The sequence below is a fragment of the Cryptomeria japonica genome, chromosome 6 (genome assembly GCF_030272615.1).
Source record: "Cryptomeria japonica chromosome 6, Sugi_1.0, whole genome shotgun sequence".
NCBI classification, from domain to species: Eukaryota; Viridiplantae; Streptophyta; class Pinopsida; order Cupressales; family Cupressaceae; genus Cryptomeria; species Cryptomeria japonica.
In genome coordinates this window covers 544,248,743-544,275,984 of record NC_081410.1, presented here as the reverse complement: position 1 = coordinate 544,275,984, position 27,242 = coordinate 544,248,743, and the positions used below count along the sequence as shown (strand labels likewise).

The 27,242-nt window shown below is 36.6% G+C and overlaps 1 pseudogene; it reads right to left on the bottom strand.

Moving 5' to 3' along the window:
• Positions 1 to 683: 683 nt before the first annotated feature.
• Positions 684 to 25,896, bottom strand: LOC131073046 (5'-3' exoribonuclease 3-like; annotated as a pseudogene).
• Between the last annotated feature and the right edge of the window lie 1,346 nt (positions 25,897 to 27,242).

Below are 27,242 nucleotides of genomic sequence, written 5' to 3'. Positions count from 1 at the left end.
TGCAAATTATCAACAAAGAAAGTGCATAACACAAAGGTTATGCAAGTGCGTTAACAAGTAGGTTATGCAAAAAGCCTTCTCTTAGATTGGATATAAGTTAACAGAAAAAGGTTAACATTTTGGCTACTCAAAGGGGGTTCTAAGCCTGCTTAGGACAAGACCAAATGCCTAAAGCGTAGTCCACTGGGCATAGACTCAAGGCCTAAAATAAAAAGATACTTTATGCCCCTGCAACCTAGAAAAAAAAAATTCTACTATGCTGAAAGAGAAGACTATGCACACACACTTCTTGGAATGAAAAAAGAAACTAACTATGTACATGCTTCTCATGGAAGGAATTAAACAAAGACATTAATTGGCTTGTCAAAGTGGCTACCTTTCCTGACCAAGCTTTGATGCTCTTCATGCCCGTTGAAAACCATCCAGGGAAAGAAGATTGACAAGCATCCAACAGACTGTTGGAATGCTTCCTAAAATCTGAGAGCAAAGAAACTCACCCATGCTTGAATTTTATCCTCCTAAGGTGGATGGGTGAAAAAAAATTTCTCTCTTTCATGATGCTCAACTTCATGCTAAGAAATAAGCATGACAAGGGGTGAATTGCAAGTTTGGGCCAACTCTTTAATAGGGCATACCCTTGAAGGAGATAGATTTAGGCCATCACTACTACCCTACCCTTTTCTCTATTGATTTGGCAACAAAACAGGCACCTCTGAGATATGCCACTGCTCCTTAAAATTTATTGCCTCTTGCTCCTCTTGAATCAACTGACAAGAAGATGTCAACTCAATGTCAAAACCTGAGCAAAAACCCTCAAGATCATCCCAAAAGGAATCATCATCTGACTCCTCCACCCCTAGCTCAGTTTCATGTTGCAGCTCAACTGTTGGCACATTATCCTCCCCAAAGAAGGAAGGAAGCTCATCCCAAAATGAGAAAACAACATCCTCAATGCTGTTATATTTTTTGTTGGTCATAGGGGAGTTGTCTGATTGGCTATCACCACAAAAATATGCCTCCTACCAGTTTGAAAAAACAAAATCTCCTTGTGCCACTAAGGCCTGAGAGGCATCATCATTTCTACAAGTGGCATGATTTGCATGATTGGACTACATAGGGACAAGTGTTCTTAAGGCTCTTGAAGTTGCAGGGTTTAGGCTATTCATAGGCCTAGGGCTTGTCCATTGGTTTTGTGATTGATAAGGCATGTTGTCCTGAGACTGTTGCCTCTTGATTGAGGCCAACTTGTTGTTAAATCCCCGCAACATCTTCTGCATGGAGGTATTAATCTCTTGAATCTCTGCATATTATGGAAGAGGCGCAAGTAGTTGGCATGGTGGTGTCACTGGTATGGGTGCCAAAGTAGGCTATTGTGTAGGACCCTCTAGGAACGAGAGCGTTGGAGGCCTAGGAGATAAATTTTCGGCCTAAATCAAACACCTTTCTGCCTTGATAACAATGTCATAAGCTCTTGGAAGGTTATCCCCACCCATCGATTGTATCATCATAGCTATATCATAGTTCAAAGCCTTGATGAAGTATAAGAAGGCATAATTGGCAAATGGTTTGACCAAAGAAGGGATTCTATCCTAGGTCTTCTGAAACCTATAATTAAAATTTGCCATGAATTTATAGGGCGTTCTCTTTATGGTTGTTAGTTGTTCAACTAGTGACAAGGGGTCACTTTTGTCCTCAAAACTCTTGCATAATCTTTCCCCTTATTCGTCCCAATTATGGATTGAACTAGAGGGTAGACCCCTATACCACTATAGGGCATTTCCCTTAAAAGAAGAGGCTAGAAGCCTCACTGCAACATTATCCTCTGTGATGTCAAAAACACAGCAGATGCTTGACACATCCTGTATATGCTCATTAGGGGTGACAAAAGTTTCCATAGTGAAAAATGGAATAGCCTTTAAAGCTGCAACTGGGAAATCATTCTTTTGGATTAGAGCTAGGGGGCTGCCACCATTAAACTTGACACAAGAATATATTCTAGGGGCTGCCATGAAAAATAACACCCTCTTCTTCTAGAGTCTGAAAGTTTATAACATTAAAGAAAAATACCTCTAAAAGGTGCTCTTGTTCTAGATTCTTGGTCTGAAATGGAAGTTGGTCCTCGAACAAAAACCTGGATTGATCCTCAGAGTCACCAAGTGTTGAATGTGACTGCCTCCAAATGCAAGGTTGCTAAGAACAACAATGGATTCTTAACAAGATATTGAAATGTGTGTCCCACCAGGCATGCCAAAAACTATGGTATGGATGGTGGCTTGAAATGAAACTATTATGTAGGTGAATTTCTTCACCGTATCCCCAACAGAGTCCCATTGGGCATGCCAAAAACTATTGTCACAAAAGTTTGTACCCTTGATGACGTAGGAAACCTTGGTCATCAACCTTGTGAAACATTGAAATAGCCTCCCAAGTGTGGGACTTGCAAAAGTGAGGCTGAGTCTCTAGAGAAGGTCGACTTCCTTTCCAATCTGATGCAAAGTGTTGGACCAACCCAACACATGAAAGTCCTAATCTAAGATCTAACAAGGAGAAGGAGAGAGAGAGAGAGAGAGAGAGAGAGAGAGAGAGAGAGAGAGAGAGAGAGAGAGAGAGAGAGAGAAGGGTTGATGAAAGAACGGGTTTGAACCTAGACTGAAACAGATGATCTCACTAGTACAAAAACAACAATATATGACTTTAAAAAACTACAAAAAATTGCATATAAATGACTAAATTTGATCACGTGACCATTGGTAGTTTACTGCCAGTCATAAATCACACGACCAAATTTATGACTAAACTATTTTAGCCATTTATTGGTTGTTTTGATTGATCAATTTGGTCGTCGATTTGGTCATTGATTTAGTTATTGATTTAGTCACTAATTTAGTCATATATTTAATCATTAATTTAGTCATTGATTGTTGTTATCTGGTCATTTATTTAGTCATTAATTTAGTCATATATTGAGTCATTAATTTAATCATTTTTTCCGATAAAAATGGAAAAGCCATTAAACTCTTATTAATATTAAGTTATTTACAATCGGATTCAATAGGGCATATCAGCAGGAAAGAATCCGGAAGGCAACCTTTGGTTGTAGCCCATAAAAAGAAAAGTCTAACGCTACCCAAAATGCCAAAAAACTCATTACATATGAGAGGCCCCACAAGTCAAGATACAAAAAGTCCCCCAATACATATAGAATTTGAAAACATGAAGATCATTACCAACCCCGATACAAGTAACGGTTAGAACAAAAAGCATCAACCATGTAGATGCAACCCAAAACAACGACCCAATCAACCCAACAGTCAAGAAGCCACCAAAAACTAGAAGCTCGAGCTCACAAGAGGAGGATCCCTAACATCCACGAAGGGGGAGATAATCTACAATAGGATAGCAAATTGAGGAGCATCCAACTGAGCAACCCGTAGAACAAAAAGAGAATGAATACCCGTGAAAGCATCCAGAGCAGGGTTCAAGAGAGACTATGGAATTAAGTCAATGAGCCTCTCAAATCGTAGCAGAGTGTCATCAAACTCATCACAAATAAGGCCACACCTAGAATGGAGGGTTTGGAATCCTCATGTCATACTCTAAATACTCATGCAAAGTCCATATGTGAAGAAACTGCCAAACATTCAAGACATCAAAATAAACATTAGAATAGTAAACATTGAAAACGACACTAATTATGGAGGACCCACATAATCTACTAATACATAAGTTATTCTCGATAAAAGGAGCACTAATGTTTACAAGTTAAAAAAGGACCTATGTTTGTATAAAAGGGTAGCTTCAATCTCAATCTAATATCAAAGAGTTTGACTAACCTGATAGGGCTTTTTAGGAATAATATTTTGTTCACTGCCCTTCTTATCAAAATCCCCATGCTTTATTTTTGGCTTACCTTCACATGCAACTGCCAAGTGGCCCATCTGACCACATATAAAGCATTAGTCTTCTTGTCTAGGCATAAACACAACCTGAGCTTCTAGGGAGAGAAAAAGGAATCATAGCATAATCATAAAAAATAAAATTGTCACTTGATGTCTGTAGTGTCGTAAAATTGCGACCCTAGCAATTTACGATTGCATTAGGGTCCTCACACATGCAAACTCGAATCCTCTATCTTGATCGGAGATCAGAGAGTGCTCGTCTTGCGAAAACACCTTCTTCCTCGGCCTCTGCATCACTCTGCCCTGGAGACAAGGGTAGGGCAGGAGCGTGTCACCCCTGTTCCCCCTTGGACAGGGGCATTGCGCCCTTGTCCTTCCAGGACAAGGGCGTGGCGCCCCTATCCCTGCCCTATTTTGGGGCAGGACCTTTCTAGTGCAAGCATTGTTGGTTGTGCATTGAGCGGGAAATCTCCCCGATGTCGGCCCGTGACGAAATTCAAATCCTTCAAACATGTATTTAAGGGGGCATTTGCTCTCTCATTTGCATAAGTGGAGGTTGGATAAGATTGGAGTATACACAAGCAATCAAGTATTCAAGAGCATTCAAGCATTCTTTTCCAGCGTTGAGCATTCTTATGTCTCCCTTCAAGGCTAGGTGTTGCATTCAAGTCAAGGATTCAACCATTGAAGAGGAGATTGATTTCTACATTCAATTCCACACAAGCATTTCTATCAACATTGCTACTACAACCTCCCTTGAGGTGATTTACAATTCAGTTTTTCATTTACATCTACTTGCAAGTACTTTCTTTCATTACTTGGTTAATTCCAAAACTGGGGTTTGACCTAAAGGCAAACCCCCAATCCCAACACATTTCCCTCTCTTTTCTGTGTGTAGGTTGTAGGTGCATAGCCGTACTTTCGGATTTGGGCTTCATTTGCAGAGACAGAAAACCCTTTTCGTTTCTCGGATTTTTCAAAGGACCGTGTACATTCTCGCCACGGTCTGGACAATTTTTCATCAAATTTGCAAGGCGACTTCGTCTCGACATTTCACTGCAAAATCCAGGTGGACAATTTCATCCCATATTCAAATCTCAAGTTATAATCAATTCTTTGTTACTTTTGCACTACATAATTCAATCAAATTCCTTTCCAAATCAAACAAAAGGGAGTAAGGGGATCATCATAACACCCTTAATTTATTTGGAATTCAATCTATCATCTTTGTGTGAAGATTGGATCTAGTGAATTACCCCTTATCTCCCTAATGTAATGGTGAAAAGTGCTTGAAGGATAATCAATAGTGAAACTCTCATCTCTCTTTGAGGGAAAAGGTTAGTTTTCCTCTTGATCTATCACTCATGATTTTCGCACCATTACATTTTGGTGAACCCAATGTCTTGCATGTTATCCTTTGAACAACATTGTATATTTTTCATTTACAAGTTTACTAGTTTTTAAATTTAAAATTGAACTTGTGATTTGTAAAAATTGTTTGTAGTTGTCTTAGATCTAAAAAATTGCTTTGTTTGTCAAATTTAATTTCATCATTGTCTTGTTCAATTTACAATTAAAATTTACAAAATTAAGAGGTTACTTATTAAAACCCTAATTTTTAAAAATCATATTGAACTTGTGGAAAAAAAAATGGATTTTCATTTAATTTTCAGATTTTTGATTGTTCTCATATTTGTTTTCAGTTCTACAATTCAAATTTTCAATTTCCCCCTATTTCTCAAAATTCAAAGATTCAAAATTAAGTGGTTAGGTCATAAAACCCTAATTTTTAAAATTCATTGAATTTTGTGTGGATTTCAAATCAATTTCAGTTATATTCAGATTTCTAAACATTTTCCAAGGTGTCCCTATCCATTAGGTTTGACCCTTTTCAAAATTGCACTTCAATTCCTCTTTTTCTTCAAAACCCTAATAGGGTCCTATTTTCACCTTTGTGCCTTTATTTCAACCATCTACAAATTGTAAAATTCACCAATTTTTTGGGGTTAGCTTTAAAATCATTGTAATATTCATCCCTGAAAAATTTTGAAAAAGGTTGGTCGGACCATGTGCGTTCCCGCCACGGTCCTCGACTTTTTTCCCAAAATTTCGATTGATTGTTATGACTATATTTATTAGCCTAAATCTAGAAGATTGGTTGATTTTATCAATTTTTGAACCCTCTAGAATCGGAAATACCTTCAAAATTCAACATTGCAACTTTGAAGAAAAATTTTTAAATTAAGAGCTTAATTATAGTCTACCCTTATTTTAAAAATTTTGATTTTAAAATTAAGTGGTCTTCCCTTGGCCCTAATTTTAAAATTCCCATTTCCTTTCATTTTTGGAAATTGCGTCATCCTCTTCCCCCAACAAAGTTCAAATTGTGTAATCATTATCCTCTTAGATTTTGCATTACTCAATTTGGTAAGATTTGTTCTACAATTCAAAATTCAAATTTTCCCTCCAGTGCATGAGTTTTACCACTATTAATCCTACCTATCCTATCCCCGTTAGACGAAGCATTAGAATTAAGGCTTCCCAAGGTTTAATTACCGAGGAGATGGAGCCTAATTTGAGTGACTTCTTTAATGAGGATCATACTAATTCTTCTCATCCTAATCATGTGCCTATTGATGGATCCCATGATGAAGAAGAAGCTTTAACTAGGTTTTCTTTAAATCAATTTTCTACATTGGACAATCAATTTGATAGCTTTCAACGATGGATGTCTCAAGAATACCCTAATAGTGAAGCTCTTCCATTAATTGAAGGTCTTAAGCGCATGCTTCAAAGTGATAAGAATGAAAGTGATATATTGTGTGGCATTGCACATATGTTGATTCTAATGTCATGCCTATCAAGAGTTGTGTCAAAACCCTAGGTTACTCACAACCTTCAACACAAGTCAATTCCTCTATTCCTTTGACCAATCCTATGACTAGTATTCCTACTTTCACATCCAACATCATGGCTACTTCAACTCAAAATGTCATTCCAACAACCATAGGTCATGGGGGAAATCCCTCTTCTTCATTTAATCCTCCATCGTTACCTATGTCTTCCATGAGTATTCCAATTATTCCTCAACCAGTCAGTGTAACACAAGGGGGTAATTCCTTCAACAACTTTATTCCTCCTTTCCTCCTTTAAGTGTCCCTTTTCCTACCTCATCACCACTTCCTACTTATCATAGTGTCCCACCACCTTATTCTCAATCCATGCCTTCTTTTAACAACATCACACCACCGTCTCAATCACCTATGTCTAACATGAATTCTTCCACCAAAATGACAATCAACAATCTTGCCCAAACTATATCTTCCTTACAACAACAAATTGCTTCCATGAGCCAATCCAAACTTAGTGTGCCTATCTTTGATGTTGCGAGCCCACTTTCTCTTGATATTGTTAAAGTCGTGCCATCTAAACATGTTGAGATCCCTCAATTGGAACTCTATAATGGAAAACGTGATCCTCGTACACATGTCAAAACATTTCAAACCTTGTGTACTGATTTTGCTTATGATCAACGATTGCTTGCAAAACTGTTTACAAGAACATTAAGAGATAAGGCCTTACAATGGTATTGTTCTCTTCCTTCTTATGCTATCACTTCCTTTCAACAATTGGCAAATGCTTTCATCCAACAATTTCAAAAAAACACTAGTCCTAAAATCACTTTGACTAATTTAATACATTGTAAACAAGGCGTTAAAAAAAAAGTGATTGATTTCATTGGTAGACATAAGCATTTGTGCACTTAAATTTCTTTTCATGTGCCTAATAATGATATTCAAAGAATTTTCATTTCTAATTTGCAAAAAGATATCAAGGAAAAGCTTCTTTTGTCTGAGTTTACTTCATTTCCACAGTTGTGTGCAACACTCCACAATTATCAACTGGCTGAGAGTCAAATGGAGCAATCCACTCCTATGGCTCCGAGTGATAAGGGGGAGAGTGTTCAACAACCGTTTGTGAAGTTCAAACCAACAAAAAGCTTCATCAAGTTCAATGATCCAATCAACAACATCCATGTGAATGCTACAACAGGTGTGCCTTCTATTTCTAATTTTTTCCAAAGAGAAAGACAATTTACTCCTTTGAATGAATCTTTGCATAGTATTATGTCTCGGTTATTGCATAGAAATGTTATCAAACTTCCTCCTATAAAACAAGTTGATCCTTCCAAACTTGCATCTCCTCATTTTAATAACAATTCCTTTTGTCAATTTCATCGTCAACATGGTCATGATACTGAGAAATGTTTTGCATTGAAACATAAGGTTCAAGACTTGATTGATAATAATACTATATCTGTGGTGGGTGTGAATGATAAAGGGAATAAATCAGTTGCTCCTCTTAATCAAAATCTTAAGATTTTCACTGATCCCTTGCCATCTCATATATCTAATGTTATTGAGATTGTGCATAGTTCTCTCTCTTCTAAAACACTCATTCGTATGGCTCCAAACTTGGTTAATATGGTAGAAACACGAGATATGCCTAAGGATCCATGTATTACATTTGGCCCTAGTGAGACCATTAGAGCACCCGATGGCCCTTTATACATAGCTGCAAAGGTTATAGCTATCCCTTGCCGTGGTGCCCTGATTGATCCTTCTTGCATGGTTAATGTCATAACTGAAGAGTATCTATTCACTTTACAATTGGATAAACCATTATATGATGCTTCTAATGTAGTGGTGAAGTTATTTGATGGTTTCTCTTGTCCTACCATTGGCTCTCTCACCCTTCCTATTGAGGTTCACGCTAAATCCATGGATGTTGACTTTGTTATCATACCTTTGAGCAGTTCCGTGTGAAGTTGGGTTATCCTTGGCTATCTTCTGTTAAGGCTATTGCTTCTCCAATCGACAAGTGTCTTAAATTTCCTCAGAATGGAGAAATCATAACTATGAACCATAGCTTCTTTCGTCCATCTGAAAGAAGCCCCGATATTCCTATTGATCTCTTTTGGCCTAAACAATTTCAATCTCTTCCATCAAGGAGTGATGCTCTTTTTCAATCTTATCAAAAATGGAAGAACGATATGATCTTATCCTTAAGTCAATCTAGATCACCAACACTTGACATTCCTATTGTTCTTCAAGATGAGGTTCTTCCCCTCTCGGATAGAACTAATCTCCCTCCTAAGGAAAATTGTCCACCTACTCCTATGGATGTGACTTTACCTTCTCTTAAGGAGAACACCAATATTCTTCCTAAGATTAGACCTATACCTCCTCCTCATGATGGACTTGGTCTCCTTCCTCCACCTAATATTCACCCTTTTTATGGCGCAGTTCCACCTCCTTCCTCTTATCGAGAGAAGAGGCCTACTCCTCCCATTGTTCAACCAAAAAGATCTCAACCTAAACCTTCCACTATAAAGGAGACAGCCATTCCTCCTTCAAATGTTCCTCCTCCTTCTTAGCCTTCCGCTAAGACTCAACGGAATCGTTGTGCGAGAGAATGTCGACGAAGATGTCCTGTTTGAGCTCGTGAAGTTATCCCTCAAACTACTCAGTCTCCTCAGACTCCGACAGTTGACATGATTCCCTTTTCTCCAAAGCAAGATATTCAACCAACATCTCCAAATCATAAGTTGCATAAAACATGTGACGGTTTTACTCCTATTCGTGTTCTTGCTCCTCTCGCTTTAAACTTTGATGGAGAAATGGGTGAAAATGTTATTCATAATGGGAATACAACTCCTAATGCTTCTGATAGTGAGTATGAGTATGTTGATGTGGACAAACATTTATCGGATGAGTTTTCACAAACCCTAATTCTAGCTCCTCAAATCAAACAAAGTGACTTACAACATGAGCATAGCCCTTGTTTGGATCTTGTGAAAGCTCCATCTGTTGTGCTTGATATCACTCCTTTGGCGTGTTTCTTGCCTTCCCGAAACAGTGATCAACAAGATCGGGAGGCGGATGTCGTGCTTGATTAGCGATATTAGCACTGCAGATCTTTCTCTCTCCTTTCTTTCTCTTTTGTGACCATTCTTCTATATGTATCCATGTTTTCTATTGTTCCCTTAATGTCTACTTGGGAATGATGCAAAGCATTGATATCTCTTCTCGATCTCTTTCATGTTGACTCAAAAGACATCCTCTCTTCCCTTTCTTCTAAGGTAGTGTCCTTCTTTGGGGAATGAAGATTATTATATGCATATACATACATGATATACATGAGTTACAATACAGCATACTAACCCCGAGGAAAGCGACACTACCTCATGTTTTGTGTTCATTATCCTTGGGTTTATTCCTCGATTGGGGGCTAAATCGTTGCGATAATGTTCTCCCTCTCTTCTCTCTCTTGGGTATATCCTACCTTAAAGCAATCGCTCCCGATAAGGCGCGTGTGATCACTTTACCATGGGGGCATACACTCCGCTCATACTTTCCTTCTTGTGATACCTAGAATTACTTAGTGAACTTTGCTTTGCTTTGTAATCTTTTGTATCCTTGCTTTCACGACTCATGGTGAAGGGAAATTTGCTACTTGCAGTCATGGTTCTCCCCTTCTCAATCTTCCCTTTTACTTTGCCAATCGAAGTCATAAGATCCTAAGTCCACTGGGGGCTTGGCGCATCTTGCCTCCTTGACATGGTAAAAGTCTTTCGATCTTGTTTCCTTGAACTTTACCGACAGTATCAGCATACACTTATACTCTCGCTAAAGTGGGGGATAAATGTAGTGTCGTAAAATTGTGACCCTTGCGATTTACGATTGCATTAGGGTCCTCACGCATGCGAACTCCAAACCTCTAGCCTGATTGAAGATCGGAGAGTGCTCGGCTTGCGAAAACACCTTTTTCCTCAGCCTCTGCATCACTCTATTCACTCTGCCCTGGAGACAAGGGTAGGAGAGGGGCTTGGTGCCCCTATCCCCCCTTAGATAGGGGTGTGGCGCCCTTGTCCTCCCAAGACAGGGGCATGGTGCCCTTGTCCTCCCAAGACAAGGGCGTGGCCCTGCCATATTTTTGGGCAAGATCTTTCTAGTGCAAGCATTGTGGATTGTGCAGTGAGCGGGAAATCTCCTCGATGTCAACCCGTGACGAAATTCAAATCCTTCAAACATGTATTTAAGGGGGCATTTTCTCTCTCATTTTCATAAGTGGAGGTTGGATAAGATTGGAGTATACACAAGCAATCAAGCATTCAAGAGCATTCAAGCATTCTTTTCCAGCATTGAGAATTCTTACATCTCCCTTCAAGGCTAGGTGTTGCATTCAAATCAAGGATTCAACCATTGGAAGAGGAGATTGATTTCTACATTCAATTCCACACAAGCATTTCTATCAACATTGCTACTACAACCTTCCTTGAGGTGATTTACAATTTAGTCTTTCATTTACATCTACTTGCAAGTACTTTCTTTCATTACTTGGTTAATTCCAAAATTAGAGTTTGACCTAAAAGCAAACCCCCAATCCCAACACATTTCCCTCTCTTTTCTGTGTGTAGGTTGCAGGTGCGTAGTTGTACTTTCAGATTCAGGCTTCATTTGCAGAGACGAAAAAACTATTTTCGTTTCGCGGATTTTTTTGAGGACCGTGTACATTCCCGCCACAGTCTGAACAACTTTTCGTCAAATTTGCAGGGCGACTTCATCTCGACATTTCACTGCCAAATCCAGGTGCACAGCTTCATCCCATATTCAGATCTCAAATTATAATTGATTCTTTGTTACTTTTGCACTACATAATTCAATCCAATTCCTTTCCAAATCAAACAAAATGGAATAAGGGGATCATCATAACACCCTTAATTCATTCAAAATTCAATCTATCACTCATCATTTTCCCACCATTGCAATGTCATTTGCAACATTCATTTAACGATAATTGTCATTGCAATATCGAAGCACTTTTTCTGTAAAGATTGTAGATGAAAAGATAAACACCCCTGTTAGGTAGCACAAGAATTAAAGATAACAACAAACAAAACACAAAACGGACATAATTGCTTGAATTAAACTTACTTATCATATTATCAAATATATCTTGGTGCCTGGTCATAAATTGATTATCAAGGATTTTTAATTTGTAGATTGTCATTCAAGTGTTATAACGAGTACAAAACAATAAATAATAGCAATAGATTAGAAAAAAAAAATGTAGGGAATCAAGTACTGGCCTCTCTTAAAATTAAGAAATGGATCTTATGAGTAGCAAATCCTAACATAATTAGGTCAGCATCTTGTAGTAATCCAAATGAAAACATTCAAAAATTCCACAACAATAAAAAAAGTTAGTACATGAAAAGACATGATTTGAAATCCAAATTAGCCATTAAAGTGTTTATCACTTGGTACATAAGAAAGGACATCCCAACCCATACAGGCAATGTCAAGTATTTGGATCAAAACCTGCTAGGTTTCTTTGATCACGAATGTATGACATGATTTTATGCTCACCTTCACCCGGAATATTTGCATTAGATAGGATGACCTTGAATGATTGACTTAGAGATTATTAGAATGAAGAAACATTCAAAAATCATGTACAAAAGAGTTCAAACACAAGCACACCAAAGTAATATACTACAAAGTTCTCTTTAAAAGGTCTAGAAAAATATTAAGAGATTAAATATTGTGCCTATTTATTAAATTATTGAATATAAATTAAATGATCATTATTAGACACACCTTGATTTTTCGCCATCCAAGATAATAATTTAATCTCAAGTGTATATAATATTCAAGGGCAACAGATAACGTGGCCATAAAACAATTAAAAAGTTGGAATTATCACTTTTGTGCTATATATTATGTTTTTATGCTATGCATGAAGGAGGTGCTTTGCATGAATCAGTTTCAACTTCCAACACACTCACCCCATCAATTGCATCTTTTGCAGCTCTAAAACGTCGTGAACATTGTTGATTCATCTTAGCTCTTGGTGCAACACCATCTGAGACAGAAATAAAGTCTTCATTCTCTTGATAAAAGTTCATCTAAGCAAAAAAATATTTAAAATGTAAAATGGTACTAAAGTAGAACAATCAACATAAGAGAATATACTCTTACACCATATATATTATGAGAAATTAACTTTTGGCTAAGAAATTATCAACAAAACCTTGCTTAGCAATTTGAGTAACTACCACATTTAGAACTATATAATCCAGAGTATGGTTACTAAGTTTGACAAATTCAATTTGCTTGACAAGTCAAAACCTTGGAAAATCCAGAATTTTCAAAAGGAACCAGAATCTGGAAAAAAATTCAACGGTGATAAAACAAATCTAAACTGAACTGGACAAATCTATCCAGTCCTACATGAGCATGTGAACCATCTTTATAGAACAAGTTAGCTTCTCCATGCCTTGTCAAACAGAAATCCCTATTGCATGCATAACAAAACCATCTAAAACCTAAAAAATTCCAATTATAATCAATAACATTAAAAATTTGCAAGAGTAAGAAACAATTTCTACTTATATTTCATTAATCATGACCCAAAACTTCATCATATCAAAAGAAAAATTGCCAAAAGTGTTCCACATCATTGAAATACTCACCAATTGCCATGTACAAAAGCTTCATGGGTCGTACCATCACAAAGAGTCGATCTATATAATCAAACATGGTCTTGAAGACTTCATCATAAGTTGTTGGTGAAGGCTGCAAACAACAATGACATTGTCAAAAGGTTGATTGTAAGGAATGCAGCCTCAATTTTAGTGGCGCAAACTCGAGAACTAAGAACAAATATCTTTTATTCATAAATGTGGCTACCAATTGATAATACAAATATGTATGTATGGAAAAAAGTTTCCACAATATAGTAGGTGCACATATATTTACACTTTCATCAACACCAAATCCATCTAGCACACTTTGACTTATTTTGCGGTGCCTCTATAGGCCTTTAGGTTGTACCAAATATCAAGTTGATGGTTGGAAATGGTAACCCAAAATCATAAGAACATATCCCCTCAAGCAAATGGTAAAGAAGCTATGGTGGAATTGAGCAATTGTCTAATTATAGGGAAACTAATTTGCAAAAGCAATAGAAAATGGGTACTTATAAATTATGAAAACAAAAAGATGTCCAATAGGGATTGCAAAGATAACAAACAAGAGTTGCGATGCAACTAAAGTCCCTGCCATTTGCTAAACCTTGGAGATTCGTAGCAATGTTGTAGCAGAGAGGCAAGGTATCATGTGAACTCTGATGCTGGATGATAAAGGCAATTTTGCAAAGTGCAAACTTGGAGATTCGTAGCAATGTTGTAGCAGAGAGGCAAGGTATCATGTGAACTCTGATGCTGGATGATAAAGACAATTTTGCAAAGTGAAAACTTGGAGATTCGTAGCAATGTTGTAGCAGAGAGGCAAGGTATCATGTGAACTCTGATGCTGGATTATAAAGGCAATTTTGCAAAGTGCAAAGTGCTAATGCTTAGCACATAAGAGGCAATACTAATAAAGAAAAAACATTGTGATTGTGAGTACAATTAGATACGGTGCAGAGGTAAATGACAATGTCATTAATAGAGGCTATTCAAGATTATGGAGGACAGTGAGTAAACCATACATGGACAGTGGCTTGCATTGAACTCTGCAATAAAAGCCAATGCCAGAACATAATAGGGGAAATTGAGTGCATATATTCAGGAAGGAAAATATACAAGTTGCTTGCATTGAACTCTGCAATAGAAACCAATGCAAATTGAATGCATATATTCAGGAAGGATAATATGCAAGTTGTATTAAGAAAATATAATCTTACCAACATTTTGTACCAGGCTTAGTCTAATCTAGGGTGAATTACATAGCTAATTCTGAGTTGCTAAACAATTATTGCTTCAAAGAAAATTTGGAAACTAATATCACCTTTTGAGTGATAGCTAAAATATGGTGCTGATTCCCAATGCATGTGACAGATGATTTTCAAAATGTATCTTTTCAAATATTTTATTAATAGTTTTAACACTTTTCTCCTAGGTTTTTGAATGGATTCAAGAGTTTAGAGATTCTCTTTTACATAGGTAGGGTTATCATTGACCATGGTGGCACATGCAAAATAGAGGGTAAGGAATTGCTCTGTGATTGATGAACGTTAAAAACTAGATCTCTAATACAGGAATACTGAACAACAATTTGAGATGGAATATTGAGGAGATATATGAAGTAATAAAACAAATGAGGTTTCAGAAATGGGAAAAAAATTCCTCAAATTTGGATATCTAGCTAGTGCTTGAACAAGTGGTGCTTGAACAATAAAGAAAAGCTCGGGGCTGATACCACCATTACCCTCTAGAAAATGATGTTGAAGAAATGATTTCTAGTGTGTTTGAAAACCATACCTGGATTTCTATCGTCCTCTCTTGTTGTCTTGGAAATTGCCCTTTCGCCCTTCTTTTCCTAAGCCCAAAGACTCCTGCACAAAATTCACAGAATAAAACTCACAATAGTTTTGTTTCTGGAAGGGAGGAAATAAAAATATTTAATAGACTGCAATGAAATCGAAAATTGATGAGCCTGACTTAAACCATACCTAGAGTGGGCACGTCAACTACTCTTCAAGATGCCACAAAAACCCTCACACTGCATGTAGGAGACACGTCCAGCAACAAGAAAATTGGGAAATGATTGCCTTAGAATTGCGAGAAAAATCTATTAAATGAAAAAATCTAACCAACCAATCACAAATTAACATAATTATCAAGAAATCTACTTTAATAGCAGAATTTGTGAAAAGCATAGGTTAAATGATGTTTGAGTTGCTGAATTATTGGTAGAAGCGGAATTAAATATTGAAGGTAAACATACAATCAATCCCCACAAAAATACAAGACAAATTTAAGAGATATCATTTGCCCAAGAAACAAAGTATATTAGATGAAATCTAACCCACTTAAGTGCTTGTTTCACAATTGCACAGAGTGGAAACTGGATGTCCAAGCATAATAGAGAAAGGCAATGCAAAATAGGAGCTACCTTCAAGTAAATTGTTTTGGGATTATATGATAAAAGTATTTTGGAATTCTCTATTTAAACAGTTCAAGGTGAAAGAGGCATGACAATTTTACACCTTATTTCCATGGTATGTGGACAAAAAAGTACTTTTGACTGTCAAATTGTTTGATATTTATGAGTAGCTATTTTAGAGAGGATCTAAAGCCCAATTTCTTTTGGACTAGCCTGAAACTAAAATCCTTAGTATCTCTCTTTGGGGGCCTCCACCAACTTGAACACACTAGATAATCAAGGCTAGTTGCAATCTATTATGCCAAAAGGGAATTGACTACTGTAGAACTTTTATGAAATTGTATATTAGTGTTTCAATAAAATCGTTGCTCTAGGAGAGAAGGTTGGAGACATTCAGGAAAAAGAACTTATCTATTCAATTTCAGGTATCAGCAAGGATATTGAATCAAAACCAGAAAGATTATTATTATGCAAAGTCCGAATCTGTGAGCTACTTAAGATTTGTGAGAGCTTGATAGATATCTCTACTAAGATTATTTGAGCTTAAGGAGTGAACTCAGCTTCCTCATAGAAGATGGAATGCCTCCAGTCAGTTGATAATTATGCATCGGAAGGACGGTAAGCTTCTTCAAATTTCCCAACTCCTCAGGTGTCAAACTGTTCAACTGGATGCAACAAAACTGCAAAACTGTAGCATAAATAGATCTCATTATTAGAATATTAAGAAAGAAAAATGCAATCCATCTACAAAACTTCCAGGGAGATTAAGAACTGTTAACACAAGTTCGAGTCATGCTCTGAGTACAAAAAGAAAATAAAACTTCACTGTAACACCTTCAATGGAAAATCAATCAAAGATAAAGAGAAAAAGGAGACATTTTCAATATTGTAGGTTGGACATTCAACCAAGCTCCCAAGGAATGGTGTCGTTCAGTATGTTGACATTGACAAAACTCTGTTAAAAATGCTTGCAAAACATGGAAGCATGGACAAGGCACGTGAAATGTTTTGAGACTCCCACCTCCCTGTATGAGCTGGGCATGCATGCAAACTATGGAAGCTAAGATTAGGCACGTTAAATGTATCGCAGAATGCCACGTTTCCTAGGAAATACAAGTACAAAGTTTTGTTTTTTCAAATTTTAATTAAAATTTTGCAAAACCCATAGCAAAATTACCAAGGACCAATCATACAAAAACAAAAATAAAAGAAGAAATCAGTTTAATGAAAAAATCATAGAATACCATAGGATAAAACTACAAGCACTATTTTCAAAGCATAGATTAATTGCCAAAGAGTCATACGAAAACATTAGTCTCCGCCTAAAGGCAGGGACTAAAAATAAATAGAGAAAATTTACAAAGAAAACATTATGAAATAGTAGAATGGACTTAGTTAAATGAACTCCTTCAATGAAAGGTAGCCCTTTGTCCTTTATTGTAGACTAAAGGACAATAACCTGAAAGAGCAACAATAGAGAATGCACAGTACCCATACATCAAAAGGGCAGTCATTTCCAGAGGTAACAGCAAAATAATGAGTGCACCCCTATAGGAGTCATGAAAAGGTACACATAGGGACAGTGAAGAAGATCAAAACAATCAAAAAAGAAGTCATGTCTCTGTGACAATATGAAGACAACATCAAAGATATGAACAATATAAATTAGTCACGGAGAAATGTTGTAAAGGTCTAATGAAAAGTTATAGCAGCCATGTATGATATCAATGTATGCAAGCATTCATCTTCAGAAAGACCATGCATTCAGACCATTGAACAACTAAGATACAGTCATAACCAAGGAAAGACCTCTCAGAGCAGTCATAATGGAGGCATCAAATCTCAAAGCCATTAAGGGTTTCATTTCACATACACAAAGAACAGTTGATAAAGACATTCCTTAAGGCAGTGAAGAACTCAGTTCATTTGAAACACACTGTGGGCAGAGGCCTACATAAGGACAGTCCCATAACGTTTGTTTTAAGTCTTCAACATTGCAAGATGTATGAGAATCAAGGTCTGGAAACAAAAATGGAACATGGTCGCAGAGATATTTCCCATATAGTGAGATAATAGTAGCACCTTCAAGCATCAATCAAATGTATGAAGACAGTTACATGGATCTCACCAATAAAATGGTTGTAACAGTGATCATTAGGGCAGGAACAGTCAAAGCGACCTTATTCATAAGAGCATAGTAGCCATGAATTGATAGAGATGCATAAGTCTCTTGGTAACAGTGCATTAGGTCTCTGCTAAAAGGAAACCACAATATATATCAAAGATCATTCACAAATTCATTAAGGAGCAACAGATCAACAAGAGATCACTGAGACAAATGAGCAGATCATAGTCATTGGGACAGTTGAAAGTGAAGCAGTCCAAAAAGACTATCAAATTTGGCCATCAAATAAGACAGAGGTTCTATTTACATTCAGGGCATATGACTGTGAAATAAGCATTGAGCAGTCATACCATGGATTCACAATCAAATAAGTCAAGAGGTAGGAACACAAAGGATATGAACAGAGTTTTGGAGTTTTGGCTACCATAGCAGCAAATAAAGAAATAGTGCAGCCATCTTTAACAGAGCATATACTGTCAAAGCTCAGTCAATAATCCAAATACAAAATACAGTCAAGCAAAGGAAAGGCCCGGAGATAAATAATAATAGTCCATACAGAAAGAGTAACCTTAAAGGATCATGGACAGTTAGAGCCTTCCCTAATATAAGCTAAATGTAGTATCAATTGAGGCAAATAGAGTCACAGAAGACTGTCATGGGAGAAAGGGGAAAGCATTGTTATAACAATCCTATGTTCATATTCTTCTAAGTTTCATGTGTAGTATACGACAGTCAAAAAATGAAGACAATAACAGTAAAGTCAAGTCTCGTGACTGTATTGATAGAGACCTAATATAAAAGGTGGTTAAAGATCATGAATAGCAACTAAAATTTATTGTGATGGCCAGCCAAGACATCCACATGAAATGTAGATCCTAAAGGCATTGTTACAACTACATGAATATAAAATACAACAAGGATAATTATCATCTCAAATAATCAACAAGATCCATACCAAAGAGCATGATTCATTACAGTCCAAAGGGATAGAAGAGCTATGGGTGCTAAAGCATGACAGACCTATGCACTCCTTATGTGCATGAGGGCAATGGTGGGATGGTTATTACATAATGACACCATCCCAATGATGGTAGAAAATAGATAACAATTATAAAAAGGACAGTAGCCATGATGATTAAAGAGTATCAAACCATAAAAGCGGAGTTGTTAGAAACAAAGATGAACAATGACAAACTGTCATGAACCTCCAATGGGAAAAACAAAGAGACAGTGACAAAGTGTAGATAAAGAACAATGCCTTGTTAAAGGATTGAATACTATGGGAGGTAGGTGGCCGTGAAGCAACAATTTTGGCGAAACAAACCCTATAGAAACCCTTATTATTGTCATAGTAGCATCAAAAGACAATAAGCTTCTCAATATTTGCAGCAAGTCTACAATGGAGATAAATGGCATGCTAGATGACAGTAAATAGGTGAAGGTCTCAATAAAGGAAGGGAGCATGTCTAAATGTGATCACAACTCGCCAAATCTCAGTGTGTAAGAGCATCACCAAAAGAACAATCAATGTAAGAATAAGCATGTTCACAGTCATAACAACCAGTCATATCAAATGATGCAATCATCACAATTATGCCAAGACGCATCAAGATTTGTAGACCTAAATGAGAGTGATAAGAGCCCTCACAAGATAGTAAGATGAAAGAATTGTATGCCAATTCATAGATATTCACCCCATGATAGTTATCAGCTACAGCAGGGGGGTTTTGAGCATTCAAAGCCTAAAATAAAATGACGAGATACGATGAGTCGCTTTCTCCATGAGGTCAAATCAATAATCAAAACTGTGGAAGACAATATATCTTCAAGATAGTATGTATTAGCCAATAAAAAAATTTCAGTCAAAGGGCTTTCAAATCTGGGCAGAGGAAAATGTATAGAGCAGTCTCATGCCAATAGGTTTCAGAGCTTCCTGGTGTTTGACAGCTCATAGAAGCGTTCAAGAATAAAGATTTTTGCAATCAAAGGACTTAAGATGCTAGTTAAAGACAATGGTGTGGATCCAAGGCTAGAAAATCCTTGTCAAAAGGAATACTAGATCATAGAGCCACACAACTAATAAGGAGTATCAATCTATAGAGTAGAACTAGAGCATTGAGATGCTAGAAATACAATGAAAAGAGAAGAAAAGCCTCACTGAAAGCATAGTCTAGTCATAGGCTTATAAAACAATGCATGGTGAAAAGGTTTTTGATATAAAAGATCAACATTCATTGTCAAATGGAGGCAGTCAATACAATGACAAACTCGGTCATAGTCAATATACACAATCAATATAACCTAAAAGGGCAGCAATACAATCATCAACTATTGAATGAACAGTGAAAGGAGGAAAAGGCAGTGAACCCTGACAAGAAGATAGCCTTCAAATATTACAGTCAACCCCTTAGTAGCATTGTTGACATCTCTAATACTATCCTTATGATTGTGTTTTGACTCTATGTGACTGAGATCAAGGTGTCTCTGGATGGATATTATCTCCTTAGATTTGTGCATTGCTTGATAGTGACTATGATATGTCTTTTTTGTGTCTTAATGACAACAAGTTTGACTCCTCATATATTTTTCCTTGACTCTTTACCTTATCAGTGCTGCAAATGTGACTCCCATTAGTGTTCTGTTTGGACTCATATGACTGCTTGAATAAATTCCTTTGCTTTCTTGTAGATTTCCCTAGTAGCTGTGTGTGACATCTATTCATCTTGAACTTGATCTTGATGTTGTTGTTGTGACTATCTTTTTGTCACTGTTTTGTATACTTGGGCTGCAATCTCTACCCTTGGAATGCATGATTGTAGACTCTTTTGTGGATTTGCTATTGGGCCTTTACCATCAAGATATTGAATTGTCTCTGCTATTGAAGTCATTTGTTGTTCTCTCTTTTATTTACTGGGCATATCATGATTGTCTCTGACAGAGGAAGGTCTTTTGAATAAGTCAAATCTTTGCTCCCAGCTTGCTGCTATAGATGTTATTAGGCTATCGTGTTCACTTCCATTTTTTATTGCTCTAGGCTTGTGACTATGAATGGACATTCTCCTCATTGTATTGGTTTTTAAAAGACCTTCTTGATGGGACTTTTCTTTGGCGTTATGATTGAACATCGCTTAATTTGTAAAAAGCGTCCTCTACTCTTATCTCTGATACTTTCATCTCTAGCTTTGACTGGTAATAATTGTTAAATCATTGCCCTTTACAAACTCCCTCATTGTTTGACTGCATTCTAACAATCTCTTGAGCTGCTTAGGATGGTATTTGGACTGTGATTTGATACTATGACCTTGCATGAAGGTCTGTGCATGATATTTTTGTAGTCCTTCAAACATTTTTATTAAGTCATTTGCCCTATGTTGGGGTTGCCATGACTGTTCCTTGGGGCTTTGGTGTTATTTGAAGTATCTTTTCAAGGCTATTGATGCCATGTGCATATATGCCTTGATTTCATTAATAGAAAGCTTTGATTCTTTTGATACCTCTTTCAAGAATATTCTTTGAGTGGTTATCATACCCTTATAGATTGGCCCTTTGAAGTCACATGTTGCTCTTAATCCTTGTGATCTTTTAATTGTTTGTGACCTTTTGGAGGACCGTCTTAGGGAAATACAAGCCCTTCCTTTTATATCTTGGTTTGATCTTGACTTCCTTATCATTTTTTATCACAGGAACTCTATGTGGCTTCATTATTAATGGACTGCTATTGGTAGTGGGACTGTCACAACCACAATTCTTGCATTTGAAACCCTTACTACTGCCTTATATATCTCTATTTTTTGGTAATGAATGCCATTCATAGTGTTTGTTATTTTACACTGCTGCTATGAAGTTATCATTGCTCTCAATTGTTTCATGGTTTCTATACCCGCCCTAAAGATGTTATGCCTTTGGTTCTTGACTATGTGATTGGTTTTTTTAGCATTTATCTCTTAATAAGAATTGTTTCAGAACTTATCATAGCTATATGGAATCCTAGTATGATTCTCTAGCATTCAAACAAGAAGATTTAAATTGCAAAGACCTTGTTTCTCACAACGTAGGGTGTTGATTTGGATGAAAAACCCTACCTCTTCTTGAGTTGTTGGCTCGAACTCCTTGTGCTTGCTCTTAACTGCTATATGAAGCTTTGGTATTTCTCTTTTCATGCATGGATATTTAGATCTCTTACACTCCAACTGTTTGATGGGCATTCAACGGTGAAAGCGTGATGATCTTTGGCATGTAGTTGTTTACACAGGGAACTCCACCTTCCATAGCCGTGAAATATTAGCAATACTATAGAATCGGGGTAAACTTAAGAAAAACCCAAAAAGCATGTGCAATCTTCATGAATTTTGAGTTTTTTTTGCACTTTAATTTCCCCCTAATTTCCCTCCTTTCACAAAATGAACACATTTGTTGCCTTTTCAACGTGGGAGGGAAAAATTTGGAAGATGTAAAATCATAATAGCTATATAAAAATTTAAATATAAAAAAAATATTAAAAAATGTAAATATGAATGAATGAAGTAAATATGGTCCAAATATAAATTGTACAAAAATGTTTTATAATGTATAAAGTAATTATAATTTAGATGAGAAATAGAGTACAATTGACTCAGTTTATTTGTCTTCGGACATGTAGTGTCGCGGTTAAAACATTTTGTTGGTGAAGTGGCCACCAAGGTTCAAATCATGTTGGGCCTTTGTGCTCGCAAGGCCTTGTGCCTTTGCTGGGCCGTTGTGCGAGTCAAAAGCGTTTACCCCTTAAATAAAATTAAAAAATTGACTCAGTTTATTTCTTTCCCATCTTGATTTCAAATCAATATTTAATTTTAAAGTTCCTGAAATTATCATGTTTATAAATAAAGTGTGAGAGAGATACCCTTAAATAAAATAAAAAAATTGACTCAGTTTATTTCTTTCCCATCTTGATTTCAAATCAATATTTAATTTTAAAGTTCCTGAATTTATCATGTCTATAAATAAAGTGTGAGAGAGATTGGATAATCTATTTTTATAAGGTAACTTAATATAATATGCTTTAGTTATAATTGAAATAATATTTCAATTATATTAGATAAAATTATTCAATTTAGTTAAATTCATTAATGATTCATGTATACCTCTATAAATTTCATTATATTCAAATTTAGAAAAAATAATTTAATCTATAGTTTGATTACAACACCTTTAACGAGCAATTTAACCTCTGAGTCTGATTAGGCTCCATATAACAACACTACATTTTATAAAACTATATATGACATTCTAATTTAACTAATAAACTGTAAAAATTTAATAGTATTCTAATTTATAATATTAATATATATTATTTTAAAATACCGGTGACCATTCTCCGGCCCGTCGCTGTCGGCGCGGCCACAACTCTTCAGTTGGCAGTTCTCGTACTCCTCGTCGTCACTCTAGTGGGCAGAGGGATTCCTCGCATCGCTACTTGGCCTCTTCGCCTAATGGTGGCTCTCTTTCTCGATGGCTTATGGGCGATGGTACCTCTTTGGCTCTTAGCGGTTCCGGTTGGCCTATGGGTGGTGGTACCTCTTCAAATCTTGGTGGTTCTAGATGGTCTGATTATAGCTGGCCCAACTCTTCCAAGATGGTTCCTCGACTAGCTCTAGTAATCTCTCCTTCTCAGAAGGATAGTTTGAGGATATTGTTGAGGATGATGAGGAGGGGTGGGACCTCCCTGACCCCCCTCCTAACCCTGTTGATGTATGGGGTAAAAAAGATGATTTAGATCCCTCGCCTCCTTCTTCTGCTACTGCTCTAGCTGCTTAGGTTTTTTTATGTTTATGGAATTTTAGCTGACTTGTTGTTTCTGGGCTGGGCCCGTGTGACTCTCAGGGAGTGATCTCTTCCTTCCACTTTTTTTTTGGTGAATAGTGTATACTTAATACCTTTTTAATGGAATGCCTATTCATATATATATATATAATGATAGGATATAAAAAATTATTATTATTTTTAAAATATTTTAATATAAATTTTTAGAATAATTTTCTATTTTCTTATATGAATTTAAAATATTAGTCAATTTAATTTTAAATATTTTTAATAAAATTTTCTTAAATGTAAATTTAGAAACTTGTTATATTTTGAAATGATAGGATATATTTGTTTCTAATTTAGAAAATATTTTACCATGAATTTTTAGAATAGTTGTTTCTAGAATATTTTACCATGGATACCATTGTCCAAGCATAAACCTAATGTTTAGTTGTAATAGAGGAGTAGTAGTCATTTATTTAGTAATTTTTATTTGTGTGACTGATTATTTAGTTGTGTTTCTTACTCGGTGACCAAATTAGTCATTTATTTAGTCACTTGTAGCTCTGTTGCAAAAAATGACTAGAATTCAGTCATTTTTAGTTGTCGTGACTAAAATTTTTAGTCACCTGGTCATTTATTTGCCATATTTATACTAGCGTCTCCTTGTCTATGTCTGCACAAAACATTAATATAACTACTCCAGGTATGCACAATATTCTATCCTAATTAGTCTCCTAAAGAAGAGTGAAGGTTGAAATTCTATAGGATGAATAAAAATGAATTGAGATAGTTCACAATCAACATCCATAGAGGGATCAACACAATCCCCTGCAACTAAGGAAAACAAATAAGAATGCATTCAAGCAATAAGGTAAGACTACACAAATTGCTAAAACTAAATAGAGCTAAGAAGACTAATTTCATTAATGGAGGGCAAGGCAAAACTTTACAAATGCAGAGAAAAAAATAAGTTGTCTATAGAAGAAGATAAGAGAGGATCCCTATAATAGGGTACAAAATTGCCTTTATAGTTTAGGTATAACTCAGATCGAGCTAGAGCTAGAAACCCTAACCCTAGGTTACAAAAAAAATCAAAGAAGGAGAAGAAGATCAGATCAAGGATCTAATGGCATGCAAATATAGCTTCTGAGGGCATCCTTTGCCTCTGAAGAAACAAAATCCCTGCACATGAAGGACGAAAATATCTGCGTAGATGCACTCAATGGCATCTGCAGGCACAAAAGTCTTCAATATGCATTGAAGAGGCATGGATGGCATTTGAAATCTACCTATAGAGTCATGTCTAGAGTTATGGCGAAGTCCTTTGGCAGTTGAGCGAGATCGGATTGGATTTGGGGCACCGATTGAGCAAAAGATTGTCTAAACCATCGGGTCAACAACCACCCTTCATAGAGGATTTGAATGCTAACGTTACTGTGGGTTCGAAAAATGGTTGTCGATCTGATAGATTCACGTGAAGATGGATGCATGAGATCTCTCCACATATCCCTCTAAAAATTTCAATCAAACTTTAAAACATGGTCATTTGATCGAACCATTAAGTGAAAATCCATGACTGCACATATGCCACATGGCGGGTCAGGCTCACTTGTATATGTCGTTGTTGTAACTTATCCCACATGATCATCCTGATATTATTCTATTTGGTGCGGGATAACGAAGGACCACATTGGCATCATTGTTCTCTTATCCCACATGATCTTCTTGAATCCTTTAGACCCCCTGCGAGATATGGGGAAGAGCCCTGCTCACTTATTTCTTACCCCGCACAAGGTTCTGCTATGCTTTCTTGCCCTGTGGGATAAGGGGTGACCATACGCTTTGTTGTTCTTTTATCTCGTGACATCCTTCTGATGTGCTTATTGGCCTTGTGGGATAACGAGAGATCCTTTGCTTTGTTGGTATGTTAGCCCGCATGACCTTTTGTCATGCTTTTCAAACTGTCAAGGGATAAGATACCTCACCTTTTGGCTTTACTGTCCTTATCCCACATGACCATTTGATGTACCTTTTCACTTATGCGGGATAACAAACTACCCCTTCTGGCCTTATTGGCCTTATCCCGCACGGCCTCTTGAATGATCACATTTGCTTCACGACAAGAAGAAACCATCTTTCTTGCTATTTTCTTATCCTGCAAGCCTATTCTTTTTTACCTTTCCGCCTTGCGAGATAAAGGGGGGAAACCCTTTGATCCCACTTTTTTATCTCGCACGACGCATTTTGGTATAACCAAGGCTTTCGACAAGACCAAAAAGCCTCCCTCCGACCACCGAACTCTAGCTAAAAAGGAGAACCACCAGCCAGTAAGAACAAACATGGGGACCGACCTGCTAACAGATATGAACCCTCCAGCTGGTGAAAACTTAAGTGAGTTGATCGACTAACCCGGTCAATGCAAAAAAAGAAGAAAAAAGGTTCTTCTGTGGATTATAAACAAAGAAAGTGCATAACATGAAGATTATTCTGGTGTGCATAACACATAGGTTATGCAGGAAAAGCCTTCTCTTAGATTGGTTTTAAGTTGATAAAAAAAGGTCAACAGGATCCTCTAGGAGAAATCTCGGGCATGCAATAATTAGGGAAATCGAACGTGATAATGGTGGTGGTATTGTGTTCTTTGTTTCCACCTATATGGGCCAATATTCTAATAATTATGTGGAGGCTCTTACTATTCTTCATGCAATTGAAAGAGGAGGTTCTTTATGTTGGCGAAGAATTGTCCACGAGTTTGACTCTCAAATTGTTATTGATTTTCTAAATGGCCATCATTGGAATGGAGTTTGTTGGTAGTTAGCTTTAGTTGTCAAATACTTCTTGAATTTATGCTATTTTATTTATCATATCTCTTTTTATCATATTCCTCAAGAGTGGAACAAGGTGGCTAATTTTCTAGCTAAATGGGTTTTCGAGGGCCTGGATAAGTGGGATGTTGACAATTGAGAGTTGTTTCCCCTTGAGTACATAGAGACTCTAGGAAGGTTAATTATGGAGGATAGGTTGGGTTAGTTTCTCTTTTACTAGGTTCTGTTTGGTTGTTTTTCTAGTTGTTCGGTGGTTGTTAGTGGTTGGGCCTAAGGCCCTTTTCTTTGTACTTTATGCTTCTTTCTTAATAAATTTTTACCCCTTTTTCCAAAAAATAAATTCAACAGTTAGTAACTCCTAATATCTTTATAATCATGGCCTAATAACTTTCATTTCTTCCCTCTTAGAACCATTTATAAATAGCTCCTTCCCCTATTTTCTTTATCACCCCGAATATGAAGTGGAGTTGTCCCTTTCCCTAGTCCAAATGGAATAAGCGCAACCTCTAAATTTAGAAATTTAGAGTAGATCTCCAATCCCAATTCCTTGCTTGAAAAGTGTTTCATGTTAAACTTCCTATTGGTAACTACCTTAAGTTTATTAAATCATTGCCTACTTGCTCATTTTGTGCCTGTAGTGTCATAAATTGCACCC